Here is a 17364-nt window from a genome sequence, read left to right on the forward strand (position 1 = left end):
TGTGAAGTGGCAGTGAGAACAAAGAGGAGGGCAAGAAGGTTCAGTATGAAATGATAAGGAGCTAGAGGAAGAAAGGCAACTTTAAAAATTCCAAATAATGTTTAAGTTTTTTGGTTAGCAAAAAAATAAAAGCAAAGTAGATTTTCTATGCATTCAGAAGTCATAAATGATGAAATGGATGCATACAGTACACTTGCATACACAGGTGCTTCCATTATGGATGTAGATTATAAATCTGCAGGGCACTAAAGTGATTACTCCTTCCCCCATGTCTCCAAATGCCATATTTTTCCAGCATGCTGGATCGCATCTGGCCTCAAAATTCCGTCATTCTTCAGCTATTTCAATTTCTTGATTACCTGTCAGGTTATGACCCTCAGTTGTTTTTCTTTTTTAATATCTCTTCCTCCTCACTTGGGAGATGTCCGTGTGTTTCTGACACATGCCACCCAACCCCCTCTATGAGCCCCATGACAAAACACTAATTAATGTGTTTATTTCAACAGTGTCCTCACCTCCTTTCAGGAAAAGACCTCAACTTTCTCCCAGAGCACCTGTACTGATCTTAGTTCTTACATTTGTGCTCCTCTATAGTTTATCATAACTGTCTCCAGGTTTTTAGCTGAGAAAGAATGGCCTTTGAATCCAGAAAGATTGCTCTTCAAGGTCACAGATGAGCATATTATGCAGAGACTATCTTCATTGTACTCCTTTAATGGATAAGCTTATTTCAGGCCCACTGTCAATCAACCCATATCCCATTCCTTGATCTTCCTATGAGGTCCTGAATACCAAAGGCACAATTGATTATTCTAAAAAGTAAATGCTCTTACTTTACTGGAAGACTGCAATTGCAGATTTCAAGTCTGGATCTTTATTTCCACCTTCCTTTACACATACTTCTCATTTTAATATCTTAATAGCATGAGAAACATATGAGGGAAAACATTGCCCCAAGCAAACACACAACAGGAGTGAAATTTTGATCTGGACTTGCACGCTAGCCCTTGGTCACTTTTGATGACAAAGGATCATTTAGAAACCAGGGTTTAATTAGGATTTTATCCACTGGTTTTGTGCTGTTTTCTGTAACCACAATCACCATAAGTACTTGGTTCTTTGTGTAGAGTCTTAAGATCAAGCTGGGGCTTAACTATGAGAGCCAAGTGAAAGAGCGAAGGAAAGCCAGCAGGACTCCAGTGTGTAGAAGCCAAGTCCTCCATTTCACAAATAAATGAACCTTGCTGTCAACAAAAGAGAAAATCTTCCTACTTTTTTCCCCCACTCTCATCTAGCTGGGTCTTAATTTCCTCCTATCTTACATCTTAGCAGATGGCATAAATAGTAATTTCTTCTATATTGTGTGGAGAACACGATTCTTCCAGTGTGCAATCAGTACACAGCAATGGGATCGCTCCCTTTCAGAATCTAATTGGGGAATGCTTAATTGTAGACCATGAATGAGTTAAAGCATGACCCAAGTGACAAACTGCTTGTTATGGCCAAAGTGGAAGAGGTTGTGAACACCTGCAAAACCTTTGACTTCTAGGGAAATCTATTGGCACAAATGCAAGCAAATAATGCACTATGAGAATCACATTTGGGACTTAGCATCCCAAGTTCCACTCGAGTCACCCTTTGGATATCTAAATAATTTGGGAGGATTTAGGATTAATAGCTGTCTTATTTGTACAGCTGAAAAACTAGTGTTTTCTAACACTATGAAGATTATCATACATAAGTAAATGAGCAATAAAGTTCACTTTTCCATGCTTGTTTCCATCTCTCTCACTGTAGTGATATTTTTCTGGATTCTTATCCTTCACTTATGTCATTACTACATAAAATTGTATTTTACATTAAAGTAATTTCAATCTGTTAATAATTAGGGGCTTAAGCAGCAGATGAAAGTGGTAAAGAGATGTCAGCTTTTAAGGAAATTAAAGAATTTACTTCATTTGTAAATGACCATGATGCTTATAGAAGCATCAATTCATTAATATACCAGCTTTACCAGCCAGAGAGCACCCTACAAGTGAGTTTGGATTAAAGTAGGGTCATATCTGAATGAGAGTTAGTTTTGGCCAAAAATTGTACCCTCAGAGTATTACACATTCTTCTCACAAGGCAAACCCAGACTAAAATTAAATCCACACATTAAACTGATGGTTCAGTTTGTATCCTTCAAGACTTTGAGGGGTTTGAAAAAGGTACAACCATTTACATTATTAAATCTACATTTTATTTGATAATCTGATTGCCAGACACTAGCTACAAAAGAAACAGAGCTGATGAGCAAGTTGCTTGATGAGCAGTAGGTTTCAGACTGCATACTTTAAATGGGGATAATTTGGAAATACTGACATTTATCTTGGGTGAAGCCTATAATAATGAAGTGCACCGGATACTGCTTTAGTTATCTCATTATCTTACAACCCCAAGCAACCTTTTAACATATTATATTGATTAAAGCAAGAGAAAGTTGGTCATTTCAGCATAATTTATGCAAACTCAATCCAATAATTAGAGCATCTAATTAGCTATTGGTATCTGATTTTATAATACTCTAGGAACTAAGCTAACAGAAACAATACACACAAGTCTTGCTTGGTAATAAGGAGTTTGGTTTCTCTAGCATAGCAGTGTTCATTAATTTTGCTGTGTTTTGATTTAGTGTTTGTGTTAATATATTCCAGTATGTCTGAGGATATGAAAGTAACACCTGGTGTGCTCTGTGCAAATGTTTCTCTGCTTCAGGAGAAAAGCCAAAGGGGACATGCAGCTAAACCTAGAGCATCATTATAAACAGTCTGGTGGGGATAAATGCCCATACTTTCTAAAGCAAATGGAAAAGCAAGTGGAAATACATGTTTTTGTTTATGTATTTGTATATATGCAAAGTGAGAGCAGGGGGTAGTTATGCTGAGTACTCTTTTTGGTGTCTATTTGAACACTACAAAGGGTTCTACATGCAGGTTTTTGTTTACAACTTTGTTCAGTCTATGTTTGCAATTTGTTAGTGGAGGCAGTAAGCCAAATTAAAAGAATAACCCTCTGTGATCAGTTTAAATTTTGCTGATATCCCAAGACTGTCAAAGGTAGATATTCCAGCTCTGTTTGAGTGTGCCAGCACTAAGCTTTGCTAGGCAAGAATGGAAATAAAGATACCTTGCTACCTTTTATTTCCTCTGCTTCAAAACCATCTTCTCTCTCTGTGAACACTGCACCTCTTCTGACGCAGAACTGAGGTCTGGTGACTCATATAGTTAGCTTATTATATCTGAAAAAAGGCTCTAAGAGTCACAGGCAGGGCCATTGACCCTGGGACACAAAACTAGAACATTGTTCACACCAAGCCAAGCTGCTGGATTGCTGGAGAAATGTAGTATAAACTCAGTCAACTTTAGCAAAGATAGAGGTATCTACTTTTTAATTTCAGTACATAAATACATCAATGTCCTTTGAAGACAGCTTTTATTCTATTCTACTTTTTCAAAAAATGTTGGTAGCTGAATCAGACCCTTTATCAGATGGCATTTCCCACTGGTACAATACCTACACATGAAAACAAAATTAAACTGGCTTTGTCGTTCACTTTATTAAACTCATCTTTAAAAAGGAAAAGAGGAGCCTACCTTCATGTGAAAGAAAAAATTGTTCATGCCTCCCATATATCTTACATGTAACAGTTAAAAGCATCTTCTTTCTTATGTCCTCCCAACCCATGCACATATGCTTCCCATGCTTTTCTGCTTATATACATTATCATGGAACTCTCAGGAGAACTTCTAGCATTTTTAGGAAATGGACATCCAATGTATCTACACATTAGAATAGAATCTCTGACTCAACAGGATCTGGTGGATCTTCATCAAGTATTTTCTAGCCCATGAGGTGAATATAGTGGTTGTTGGAGCTGAAGAGTTAGCTACACCAGCTAATCTGTAGACTGCCAGATGCACGTTTGGAGCTGTACTGAAAGAAATAAAAATCCTGCTCTCTAACAAGCCTTCCTGAAGGCAGTATGAGAAAATGATTACATGCACCATAAGCCCATGAAATCTCTAATCTCAGCTTTGGGCTGTTCAGACCTGCAGTTTCAATTCATGTCCACCTCTGTATAAAACCTGAATATATAAGAAGACTTTAGCCTGTGGCAGGAATGCCTTCTACTTCTTGAATGGCACCTTTTCAAAATGGATTTAAGGATGGTACCATCTTACAACTTGGTCCCAAAACTCAGGTTGACTCTTTGGAGGGGTCCCCTCATATCCCATCCCCCCTCCTGTACAGAAGTAGTCAAAAGAGAGAATGTGAGAATGGCTAAAAAAATCAGATTAAATGTCTGTCTTTCCCAGTTAGTATATGACCAATAATGGCTAATGGCTGATGGTCAACAGTGCAAAAATGTTATAAAAAATGAGTATGTCAGGACCCTTTCTTAGCATCGTTTTCCATTCTCCAGCACTGTATGTCAGGGCACCTCTGAATCAAAGGAGTTTTCTTCCTTTTTGATGGGCCTTGATGTTGCCTACTAAGCTCTTTTAGAAAAACCTTTTTAAGTCCAGAAACCTCTGTCATCCACAAGTGCCTACAACTCTGCATTCCATAGTTTAACTATGTGTTATAAGAGGATCTGATTTCCCTTTGCTCATGGAACATGAAGTTGCTTTGCACATACACTGGGACTCAGACTCTTGATCTGCTACAAATACAAATACAAATACAAATATATTTGTATTTGAATACAAAGAGCCCCATTCATTCTTAAGATACCCTGGTCAGGGGACTGGGTTGGTGAAGAATTCTTAGACATTATTGTTGATGCAGAAGGGCTTTTGAGAAACAAACCTCCCAATGGTTAAGAGAAGGAATCTTTATGGAGTTACCCACCTAGTTACCAGCCAGATTACAGTTGCAGATGAGTGACTATGCTCCAAATCTCTGTGATACAAAAGCAGAAAAGTTGCTTTGGCCATCTCTCTTTCTCTGTACCTACAACCTAGACAAGACTTCATAAGGTTCAGGGGGTGAGGGGCACATGACATCTTGTTTGGAGACCCCTTCTGACACTGGTTTGATTTCAGATGGAGCCACATGGAGGGCAATAAGGGAGAGAGAGCTGTCTTCTAATATTAGTCAGTACCACAGGCATGAGGTACTGACTGACCAGCGGAGAGTATGGTAACTACAGAGGCAACTAACTCATTTCCCCAAAGCCATTTCTAACTTATACAACCTCTGCATAGGTTGGGGCAGGAAATGCTACATAGTCCCTGGGGAAATGCAATCATGGCATTTGGAAAGATTGTGGTTGATTTCCACATCCGCAACTTCCAAAATTTGATTTTCAGCTTCTGGGTCAGTGTCCAAGTTTTCCTACTGGACAAACACAGGCTCATCACAACTTTTGGGTTCAATAGATGATGGTCAAGATGCTCCATCCAGGTTCATAAAATGATGGTCCATATCTTGAATTGTCTATATCTGTGTGCATGGAATGTTACGTTTTGGACTGCTAAGGGGTAGCATGGAAGGAGACACTGTAGGCCAGCTCCAGCTCTGTAGCACCATGCATCAACAATCATTGCCTGGGTCACTGAGTGGCACTCAGAAGAGACCCAATGACCCACAATCTTGTAAGAACTGCAATAAAATAAGTCTGCTTTGGAAAAGCACAGATCCAACATCTTAACTATGAGTTGTGTAGTCCATGTGCACTAAGCTGTCATCTGTTGTGTGAGATCTGACTGCTATGGATATATAATTTTTTTCTGGAAGGGGGGGGGAAAGGTCATGTGTGTGTGAGGGGAAAGTGAGAAATCTTCCCATGAATACTTGTGGAGAAGGACTACTAAGAAGGAATTTAGTGCAATTGGATATTATTTCTTTCCAGTAAAAAGTATGTCCACCTATAGATCTTGCAGTATTTGTTCAGCACTGGAAACAGCCAATCAAACCACAAATTTATTTTTTAGAAATGCAAACAAACCCATAAAGCTAAACAAGGCAGGACTGCAAATAAACCAGTCATTTTCTCTCATCTGCTAAGGAGCTTTGCAGCAAGCTGTTTTACAGTACCTATTCTTCCTCATAACTGTATCCTTTTTCTCTAGGGGATCATTTTAAGCTTTAGAAACTGCAGAAGTCATCCTGAAGCCATTTTTCCTGAAGGGAGTGCTCAAATGGAAAAGAACCCTCTTCTTTTGATTTAGAGTGTGTAAAATGCTTTCCTGATCCTACCAGGCTGAAAGCTGCAGGCCTCATTTTTTTCCAAAACTCTTGCATCTACAAATAGACCCACTGAATGCAGGAAGGCATTGCATGAGCTTAGCAGCATGCCCATATGTTTTACATTATAAGAAGGGGCCTTAGAAGCCATTTTCCTTGCACTTTCCAACAAAACCTCCCTCTTTCTTGAAAGTGCCTGATCTGTTGGAATGAAAATTACAACCAACTGAAAATCCACCCAGAATCTTGAGACAATCCCAAACTGAATGTTTTGAGACACTGAATCTTTTCAATTATGTTAAAAGATTTTTTCCCCCATATATAATGCTCTGCTCTATCTCCTGACTCCTTCTCATAAAAGAAATCAGGATTGCCAGCATACCTCAAGTGAGCCTGTGTTTCAAATATTTCCTGCCTTGTGGGAAGCAGTAAATATGATGAGAGAGAAAAATTGTTCCTAGGAGATTTGCAACCTAATTTTGTAGACTTAAGATATCTGATTGTCCTGGGAACTATGCACTTGCAGCTCCCATTAATTTCAGTAGCAGGTGTCTAAATATTTCTCATGCCCAGAGGTTCACATATTTGTAGGAGGATGTAGATAAGGTTTGGATAAGCATATAGCAATTCTCAGGTTAAACAAAGCAGAACTCCTTGCCTCTTGCTGTTCACCTATTGCTACTTATTGTCAGATATTAAACATGCAGGTCATGAGGATATACCAAGCTGATCTGAGAGAAAACCAGAGGATGGTTTACATTTCCAAAAAGACAATTCCCTCTGTATAGGATGTGCGGTGCAATTCATATACTTTTTAGTGTATACATTGAAATTTCATCACTCAACTTCTTAAATTTGGGGAGGAAAATAAAAATGGGATAAAGTTCATTGCTCTTACTGACTGTTTCCAGAGATTTGTTCTCTTAATCTAAGACATTTTTTTCCTCTCATCCCTTTTTGGTCCGTGCAGGGAGGGGTATGCCCTATGCCATGATAAACTAACTGTGATTCAGAAGAAAGGAAGCCCACAAGTCTCAAAAAAAGTACATGACTCACTCTTCCTAGGACAACTTTTGCTACTCATGTAGTTCAGTGATTTTAAAACAGCTAAAATGAGTATGATAGTGGCATAAGTTTTCTCTGAAGGTCCAATTGCTGCTTTGTGGTGACACACAAACAAACACAAAATTGCTTAGTTTGCATCTGGTGACTTCCACTCAGCAAAGAGTTGCTATATGACAAATCCCATGCCTTAGGCCCACTGCAAGTATCCTTTCCCCAGTGCCCTCAGGGTTGGAGAGAGTTGTCCCAAAGCCAGCTGCAGCCTTGCTCAGAGCCATGAGCTGTGGACTGCAACCTGAAGTCAGGGAAAGGGTGTTCAGCTGCAGGCCCAGCACAGCAGACATTCAGTCTGGGGTGACTATATTTAACTGAAGGAGTTGTCAGTGACAGTCTGTTCAAGTGGAATGATGAGGTTTTGTTTTGCTTTCTCTCCAGCAGAAAAGAGCATATGATGCTCACGTCCATCTCCTCTATGATTTGTTTGGCTACAGCCCTTGTCATGCCAGAACTAGAGGCCATGTCCTTAGCATTTAGAAGAGCAAAACATTACAGCTTCTTTTCTACTGAAGATTAGGATTGCAGCTTCAAATTTTGATTCATAAAGTGAGCATTGTAGCCCTGCCTATATAACCTAGATACCCAGATTAATCCAATGGGACCCCAGTGATGTCCAAGCCATTTATTTCTGATGTATTAAGTGACCTGAGAAGGATTTCTTTCTAATGTGAGTTTGGTTCCTTTCTGTTTACTCAATTGTTTTACTTGTATCACTTAAGAAAGTCTTAAGAAGGACTATCATTAAAATATGCTTTCTAAAAATACTGAAGTTGGTAAGGGACAGTGTGAGACTATGGTTTTGATAGGTGCAAAAGCCAATATTTCTTTGTATTAAAAAAAACAAAACAAAACAAAAATCCCTTGCAACTTGCCTAAGAGATGCATCTTGATCTAAAAGCTGCATCTTGACCCTTTGATTTGATTTTTTTCTGGTGATTTTCTTTATTTTCTTAGCTTCTTAAAATGGTTGATGCATATTTTTGACACATTAATGCCTAAACAGATAGGCCATAGGATAAACGTGATAACGCTGAATAGGTAAAGTACTTTAAAAAGAGACATTTTAGTATTTGTGGTTTTGATCTGGGTCTAGGTCTCTTCAGATTCCTTTTTTATCTGTTCTTTGGCTGACTTGCCTTCCCACATCATTAGGACATTCTTTGATTTGTATTAAGTAAGTAGAATCAGGCTATAGGATCATGTAATAAAGGTATCTTAAGAGTTAGGCAGTTCATGCTCTTGACCATAAGTCTTAAGTTACCAATTTTCTCTGAACTCTATGAGATAGCTGTGAGATATTACTTAGTTTAGAATAAATAGAAAATCATAATGCAGGCCATGCTTCTGTGACTCTGAAAGACATGGAAGTGATTTTTGTGCTTTTCAGATATAAAAATGTTCTTCTGATTTATTAGATTTTCTTGCCCTTTAACTTCAGATGTATCTTGAATGTCAAGCTTGATTTTCACTTGTTTTAGTCATGTGCATTCATTTAGCAAGCTCAAATAATTTTCCTGCCTTTCTGGTTAAATTATGCCTTTTTAAAATGTGTCCTTTAGACAAATCGCAGTCTCTGTTAACAAGAACAAAAATTTTACAGACAGACTAGTACATTTTTTTCTCTCCAACTTCATTGCCATGCTCCTGACTTCTTTTGAGTAGGGTTTTTATAATTTTTAAACCCAAATGTAGCTATTGAGAGTATATATGAGCATTCTTTTTTTTTTATGTTCTTATGATTAGCTGATAGACTACAAGTTGAAATCAATTGTTCCTACAGCAGGTTTTGCACTGTAGTGTGTTTACCCCGTGGCTAGATCTGTTGCAGATATTCTGTTCTACATTTCAGAGCAAAAAATATAATTCCCCTCTGTGAAGTATTAGTGAGAGTGAGTGAGCTTTCAAATACCAACTTTGTGGTTTTGGTACAAGATGTGAAATGGCTAAGGGATATAAAATTAAAAGTAAGATGGAAAAGAATGTTTTAATTAGCCTGAAATGTTATTCTGATTTCATTTTACTTTGCTGAAAATAAGTAACAGCAGTGGCTGGGACCTTACAAACAATAGCAAGAATTTATTGATCAGAAGAAGGATCCCTGGATGATGCTCCCATAGACCAGATTCTGCTTACTGCACTGGTTTGTCTACATACACAGCAGATCACACATCACACTGTTATAAAATGTTGGCTTGAGAAACACCAGGTAGATGAGAAAAGGATGAAGACAGAGCAATAACAGTTTAGTTTTATAGAGCAGATGAAGGAAATTTTTATTTCTAAACCGAGTTGCATTTTTTCAGCTATTTCTGATGATGAAAGTTTTAGTTCCTTGCCTCATTTTCTCATCCTATCCCACAAACTGGATCTTTCACAAGACAATATCTTCCATGATGCATATGGGTGCCCTTTCAGAGTCCATATTAGTAACAGGTTCACAGGGCTACTGCATGTTTCTGAGAAAGTACATTCCCAGCTTTGCAATGCATGCAGTAGTTTACTATTATCATCAAGAATAACAAATATAAATCTGTGTCTGAACTGAATCCCACAAATTCTATGGTTCTTTCACAGTTGTTTCTGTGTTTTTCTGAGGGTTGTAATTTTCAAGTTAGATTAAATATCAGTATTTTTGAATGTATTTCAAAAATAATATATAACAGCCATTGATAAGGAAATCAGCAGCAAATCCTGGCATTAGAACCTCTGGCACAGCATTGATGCTTTTGTTCTACAGTGTGTTACACCTCTCAGAACACTCAGTTCTGCCCAAGGACAGTGCAGCAAAGAATTAAAATTCAAGCACTAGAGGCAGTCTCTTTCTTTCCTTCTGAATAAATGAAGGAATACAGAAAAAGAGGAGAAACACAGGAAACAAAGCAATGGATGACTCTGCCAGGATTCATACCAAATATTGCCATGCTTTTTCAGTGGAGGTTTAACTAATGTTTTCCTGTTGGGAAATCATAATATGTATAGAAATATATGATACAATATTCTAATGCAGGCTGGCAATTACTATGGGCTTCACTGGGACTGTAGATCATGAGTCAGGGTGGAAGTGGGCCCAGGCTGCTCATATTACACATGCAAATTCAGGTGGGCAACTTGTTCTATTTGAAACCTACCTGATATATAAGCACTAAAGAAAACATAAGCTTGCAAGTCCTTAGCCTGTACATTGCATTTGCAAAATAAATGCAGTCTGCTTAAGAATTTTCTAATAAAAGAGCAGAGAAACAGTATGTCTGCAATAACAGTAAGGCACAAGGAAACCCATGTGAGTACGTAAAACCAAAGCAGAACAAATAAATCAATAGGTGCAGAATTCTGCAAGGAAAGCAGAGTCAGCTGGAAGGGCTAAATTATTTCTCCCCTCCCATTTGAGCAGACAGAGAAGGGATGAGCAAGGAGAGCCCCCAGGGCAGCTTTGCAAGAAGGAGGCAAAAGCTACGTCCCTCCACCCTGGCTGTGGGGAAGAGGTGGGGGAAAAACATCCCAAAGGTTAAGGCAGGATTGCTGGAGAGGGGTAGGAGAGGCATAGCCTACACGGCTGCCCCTCAGGACCCCTGTGCCTTGCCTGTGCCCTGCAGCGGGGATGTCATGGCTTTGCCAGGAGGGTTCTGCACTCCCCTCCCTGAAAGCACCTCTGTTTCCAGTGAGCCATGCTGGAGGCTCAGCTATCCTGAGGCAGCAGAGTTTTATTTGAAAAACACATATTTATTGCTTAACAAATTCATTATAACAAGGGACTCATGTTCAGACTGAAGGACACACTTATTATCATCCTGTGGTTTTCAATTAATAAGTTCACAGCTAACAGTTTTTAAGTACAGTGAATCATGCAAATTTCCATATCACAGCAGCTAATTTATTTGTTTGTTGGGGAATAGCAGGCTCCACATGAATCTGTTTTGAAACGAATTCCAAGAAAGGCAGATGATTTTGGTCTGAGCCGTGGGAGGAGGGAGCAGGAGAGACTGGCAGGGTAATGTAATGAAGCCTCTGCACAGTGCAGGGTGTCTAATGTGGGGTATGAACAAGAAATGAGCAGCAGCACAGATCCAGGGGACTGGTCCTGAATCCCAGCCCTCACTAACTGGGGGATTTCTGGCCAGAACTAACATGACTGTACCTCCAGGTCAGAATGATAAAATCCAGGTGCTTTTTGTATATGATTGCCAATGACTTCATTTTGTCTTCCACGTACAGTTCCAGCTTTTGCTCCCCAGGCAGTTTTCACTGCTGGTTGCAAACACAAGGATCATTAAGTTACAAGCTGGATTTATTTACTGTTTGCAGCTAGATCTGAGAATAGTTGTCTGTTACACCAGATTTTAATTTCAAGCCTGTCTGGTGGTTATATAAGATGTGTTCTTACCTGTTTTTGCAACTTCACACAATTATGCTTTGGACTCAGTTCTGCTGGAAGAGCCATAGCAGAGCTCAGCAGAAGACTCAGGCAAGAAAGGCATAGCATGATGAATTTCACTCATCTTACATACAGAATGAAAGATACAGGTAATCTGCAGCTCATGTGGACGGTCTCATACTGAAGCTCCTACTGGTTTTTTTTTGGCCTTCTTTCTTTGTGGAGAAGGAAATGTGGTAGGTACTTTAGTGACCTTTTCTAAATCACTGACACTTTAGGCAAGGGTCTGCGCTCCAGGCCCATCTCACTGAATTTTAGGTATCTGAGGCTTTTAGGTGGGCTCTCGTAAGCTATATCAGTGGTGAAACTATCTGTCAACTCAGATCTGGTGCCTTGATTTCTTATTTGGCTGTAGTGGCAGGCTAGGAAGACTGAGCTTCGAATGGTGAAATGATTTGGTGAGATGTCAAAAGCAAGGAGGTCTGTTCTGCACCAGCAGCACCCTTCCCGCTGGTGGTAGGTCACTGATTCACTTTTCTGAGGCCTCTTCCAAGTCATCTTTCTTTTATTTTTTTTAAATCAGACTGAGATATTGGCTAAATAAGTCTGCAACCTGTGCACTTTGGCTGCTTTATTAGATGGAATGAGCCTGCCTTACTATAGTCATCTGTGCAAATGATAGCCCCTAAATCCTTATACAATGAGACCATAATTTAAGCTATAATTTAAATATAAAAGTGACAGAAGGCTAAGCAGGCTAGCCAAGGGAGAGACTGAATTATGTTCTTGATGTTTGAAAGGAGATGAAAGCATCGCTGATATGTTGAAGCCCATCCAAGATAATGGCAGCGGAAGAGGAAATGGTTCCTGTAACACAAGAGATGAAAGTGGAAGAGGGGAAACACTTATGTAGCTGTGAGAAGGAATTTAGCTAGTTGTGACTGAAAAAGAAAAGATGCTGGGAAGAAGTAATATTATGAAAGTAACAAAGGGAGAGGGGGGGGTGGGAAATTATGGACATTTTTTAATAGGGAAATAGACCACCAGTAAGAAATAGGCAGGAATTTGACCAGACTGTGAGAGCACTAGAAAATTTTCCGATGTCCCTCTCCGTGCAGGATAGATATTCACATCAAGTGCTGAGATTTAATAAAAAACATATTAAATTGAGTAACTCCTCTGACTGCCTTACATGTGTATTTTTTGCATGTTTTTCATTTTGCTGAACTATTCAGAATCGTGCAATTCAAGGAACCTGACTTGAATTTGATGGTTCCTTATACAACCCGTAAAACTCATATGGCTAATAAAGAGCTTTTCTGACTGTTCACATTAAGATTACTCTGACTTCTTCCCACATATTCAGCCCATCTGTCTTGTTCTGGATCTGCACTTGTCTTCAGCCATGAAAAAAACCTCAACAGAAATAGGTAACAAAAATTGAACTATTTAAGCTGCAGGAGGTGGGAAAATACTTGAACACTGTCTTTAGAGGAGGTTTATCTTTTCCTGTTTGGTAAAATAAAACTCAAATGTCGCAGTGTTTTCACTCACTGAAGATGAAGGCAGAGCATCATGACAGACAGAATCCAGAATATCCCAAAAAGCTAGCATCAAAATGCGTTTTTCATGTTGAGAGCAACTACTGATTCATAAGCATGGAACTGATTTAGCATCACTTGTTTCAGGGAAGTTTTTTCCTTTAAAATAGAAAGTATCTCTCAACCGTTCCTCAACTTGGATGATATTTCTCAAAAATAATATTACATGATTTTACCAAGAAATAAAAAAAATATTTGTGGTGATTTAAGCGATCCCCATGTAACACACTGAGTGCAAATTCTGGCTATGAAGCCTTTTAATATGTAATTAGTTATGTTTGCAATCAAAGCCTTCAGAAATTTGATTTCTGGAAGAAGTTACAGCACTCAGGCAGACACACTAAAATCAGTGGAGATATCTTCTTTGTCAAGGTGGAATTTAAATCTTGATCCTACAATTTAAAACAAATCAAAACAAAGCAACCGCACACCGAGGGATTGCTTAAATACCAACAGGATCTCAAGAGAAAAAGTTTATGAAAAAGAGGATCAGAAAGAGACAAGGGGAACAAAACAACTAGAGGGGAGAAAAGGGAAAAAAAAAAAAGGCACAGACTGGAATTGATCTAGAAGATAAATAAAGGTAAAGGGCATACTTAATGCAGGTGAGAAGAAAAAGAGACAGGGAGAATGACAGGAAGATATAGCAGGGGGGGGAAATCCCTGTAATAAAAACAGAGGTTCAAAATAAGAGTGAATACTGAGAAAAGATAGAAAGAAACAATGCTAAGACAGAAAGAAAAGAAAGACTGGAACAAGGCCTCAGTGGTACTGTACAGAGAGAAGCTTGAAAGAAGCTTTAGCTAAACAATAGAAAGATGCAAGACAGAGGCTTGAGGGGGGAAGAACAGATTAAATGAAAACCAAATGTAACCATAACAAAGGCTCTGAGATGTAGTCAGTGAAAGCATGTTAACAGGGAAATCCTGTGTGTGTTTGTGTGTATGTGCAAGTGTGTATTTGTGCATGCATGTTTTTACATACTGGAAATGATTCTGTCTCTCCCTCACCCAAAGTAACCCACAGCAAACAAAAGAGCTCAGTCTCAATCAAAAGCTGAGACCACTCAATGTCATTCTGGTCCTCAGTTATTTCCTGGTTTTTTTATTTCCTCCCATTTCTCAATTTTCAAGCAAGCACCTCCATGGTTGCTGCCCTTCCTTCAAATCCATTTAAAAAAATTCTCTCTTGCTGTGATGGCTCTAAAAGATGCGACAATTGGCAGGCTGCCACTGTGCAGAAACCAGTGTTTGCTGTGCTGACCAGTTCTCCAGCTGTTTCTTTGCAATTCCTAGGTAGTTCTTTGTACCTGCTTATTGTCTTTTCTCTTGGAGAGGAGGCACTTTAGGATGGGGCTGTCTCTGTGCTTGTGCAGGAGCAACCGAAGAGGAATATTAGCAATGATTCTTCTGTGATTATATGTCACTTCTAAAAATTTCTGCCTCTATTTGAGGGATTAAAAACTGGCCTTTTTCTTGCTTGAAAGAAGGTATTTAGCTGCAATACTGCATTCCTATTTACACAGTGACACAGACTTGAGCGGCAAACACTTCGGGCTCCTCGCTCACTTTCCCATGACCCACGGTGGCAGATGACTGCACAGTCCCTCGGGATGTGTTTGTGTTGGCACAGAGCACAGCAAGAGCCAAGCGAGCATGGGGAAGAGAAGCAAAAGTGCTCAAGTTTGCTCTGTGCCTGGAGAAGTAGTAAATTCTGCTCTCTTGGGCCCATGCTCCTGGGAAGAGTGCAAAGTGCAGGAAGAATCCCCTGGACACTGACCAGCCCTGCCTGCAGAGCACTGATTTAACACCCTAGTGTCCTCTCAGACTTGGGTAGCTTCCCACTGTCATGAAGTATCAACCTGCTCTGCCCTGAGAACCATTTTGTTATCCTAGCAGCTTTCTACACCAATGTCTCTCCAGCAGTCATCTCCTTGCCTGGTTCCTGGGACAGCAGATACCCCCTGACCAGCATCAGTGTCAGATGACAGGAAAGGTGGCTGCTGGTCCAGCTGGGGAATGAGTCCCTGGAAAGCCCTCTTCTGAGCCACAGCCTCACTACATCATTCCCCTGGCTTTATGGACCTGCCTGTAGTGCATTTGCTCAGTTGTCTTATCAAAACAGGACAGCACGTAAGATCTACTGCTACCTCCTTCTCAGAGGAGCAGCAGAAACAAGGACTAGTTGCTAAGTTAAAGGAAGAACAGTTTCCTGTTTCTCCTTTAGTCTTTTTTTTAACATTTTTTATACTGTGACCAGGGAAAAGAAACTCTTGAACTGCTAAGTGCAACATATGAGGCAAAGTGGGGAGCTGCTGTGAATACCATACAGTGCTTCAAAGAACTCATATTGTACCACTCAGGTGCTGTTCATTGCAGAAATTGAAAAAAGCTCAGCTTGTGAAGTCTGGTTCAAAAATCATAAAGAATTCTAAGCCTCCCTGAGTCTCCTTGTGCAGACATTGCTGTGAGGTTACAAGGATGAAGTTCTGCAAGTGAATCTGGATTTCCCAAAGGCCTAAGCTGTGCTTCCATGCCAAGAAATCCTCATTATTGAGTTTTTAAACAAATTATCATTAATGATGATCTTAATGATCATTGACATTGTTCTTGTAGAAGGGCCAGGGAAATGTCACCTAGCACAATCTTTGCTGCTAAGGGGTTAAACACTTTCTTCTCTAAGGCTGTTTGCTGACCTAGCTGAAAGAGGAAAAACCTATAGGTCAGTGAGTGAAATTGCCCTTCCTTTAGAAGAACTGCCCAGACAGACCAAGAAGATTACAATAACTGTGTAGAGAAGCTAGGAATTAGAGCCCAGGTAGTGCTGATTTCAGTTCTTTTATGTGCAATCTTTGGGCTGAAATCCAGAGTGCTACATTGGCATAAGCTCTTTCCATAACCGAGGGTACATTGCTAATGCCCACCTAACCTGAGGGCCTGAGCATCACCATACCTTGGACTGCTGACACTTGGGACAGGGAAGTGGCAGAAGAAAAGATAAATTGGTCTGATCAAATAAGTGGAGTCATGGCTAAACAGTTATGCATGGAAAAGGAGGGTCAAGGGAAGAAGTCATTATTATTCATCTTTAGATTTCTATTTGTGAGATTTTCTTTTATTGTCCAGCTATGAGAGAAAAGCAGGTGATGAAGGAAATGTTGAACATACGTTCACAGCAATAGTGTGGCATTTCGGTCAATAAAAGGAATAGGAGGTTGTATGAAAAAGATCAAATTTGAAAAATGCAAGACATGATTTTATTGTTGATCTATTAACAAGGCTTAGAGACTTGGAATAGCAACAGAGAGGCTCCTCAATCCATTGTTTCTCTGAGTGGAGCAGTTGCAGAGCAAAGGAAATGCAGATGCTTGGCTGTTGTTGATAGTGGAGATTCAAACAGATACAATTAGAGCTATGTAATTTAACAATAGTAATATCTCCAACTTATCATTCTGAGTGTCTGGCAATGCTGAGCAGCTAACGGTAGCCAAGTTTGCAACCAACAGCCAATGTTTTCTTTTTGACAATATTTTTAAAATGTGACTCTTAGAGCTTGCAAGCACCCAGCACTCTGTGTCAGCTGGCTGGCACTTGCTGTCAGGAAAATAATAGAAGTAGTATATTACACTTGGGAACAGCAGTTGGCTCTTGAGGATGTGACTGTGACTAGCACTGAGTTCAGCTACATCCATACTTCTCCACCTTTTTGGAATTAAAGAATAGGAAATACCAACAGTAAATTCATCAACAAAGATTTGGGTAGAAGGAGAGGTGAGTGTCTCTGCATTGGTTCAAAACTCAAGTCACAAATGGAGATGGCTAAGGCAGAGGTCTGGAAGCGTCTATAAGAAAGTGAATGGTCAATCTGAAAGCAATTCCTTAAAGTTGCCCCACATGAAGCAGAAGACAGGGTGCAAAGTACTAACCAGAAATCTGGTGGGAAATCTTTCTGCAGAAAACCACCTGGAGGCAGATTGCTTTCAAATGCAGCCTTGAAAATCACTCTGAAATTCAGAGAGCCTACTACAGCCCCAGTGATCTG

This window comes from Calypte anna, chromosome 2 (assembly GCF_003957555.1).
Source record: "Calypte anna isolate BGI_N300 chromosome 2, bCalAnn1_v1.p, whole genome shotgun sequence".
NCBI lineage: Eukaryota > Metazoa > Chordata > Aves > Apodiformes > Trochilidae > Calypte > Calypte anna.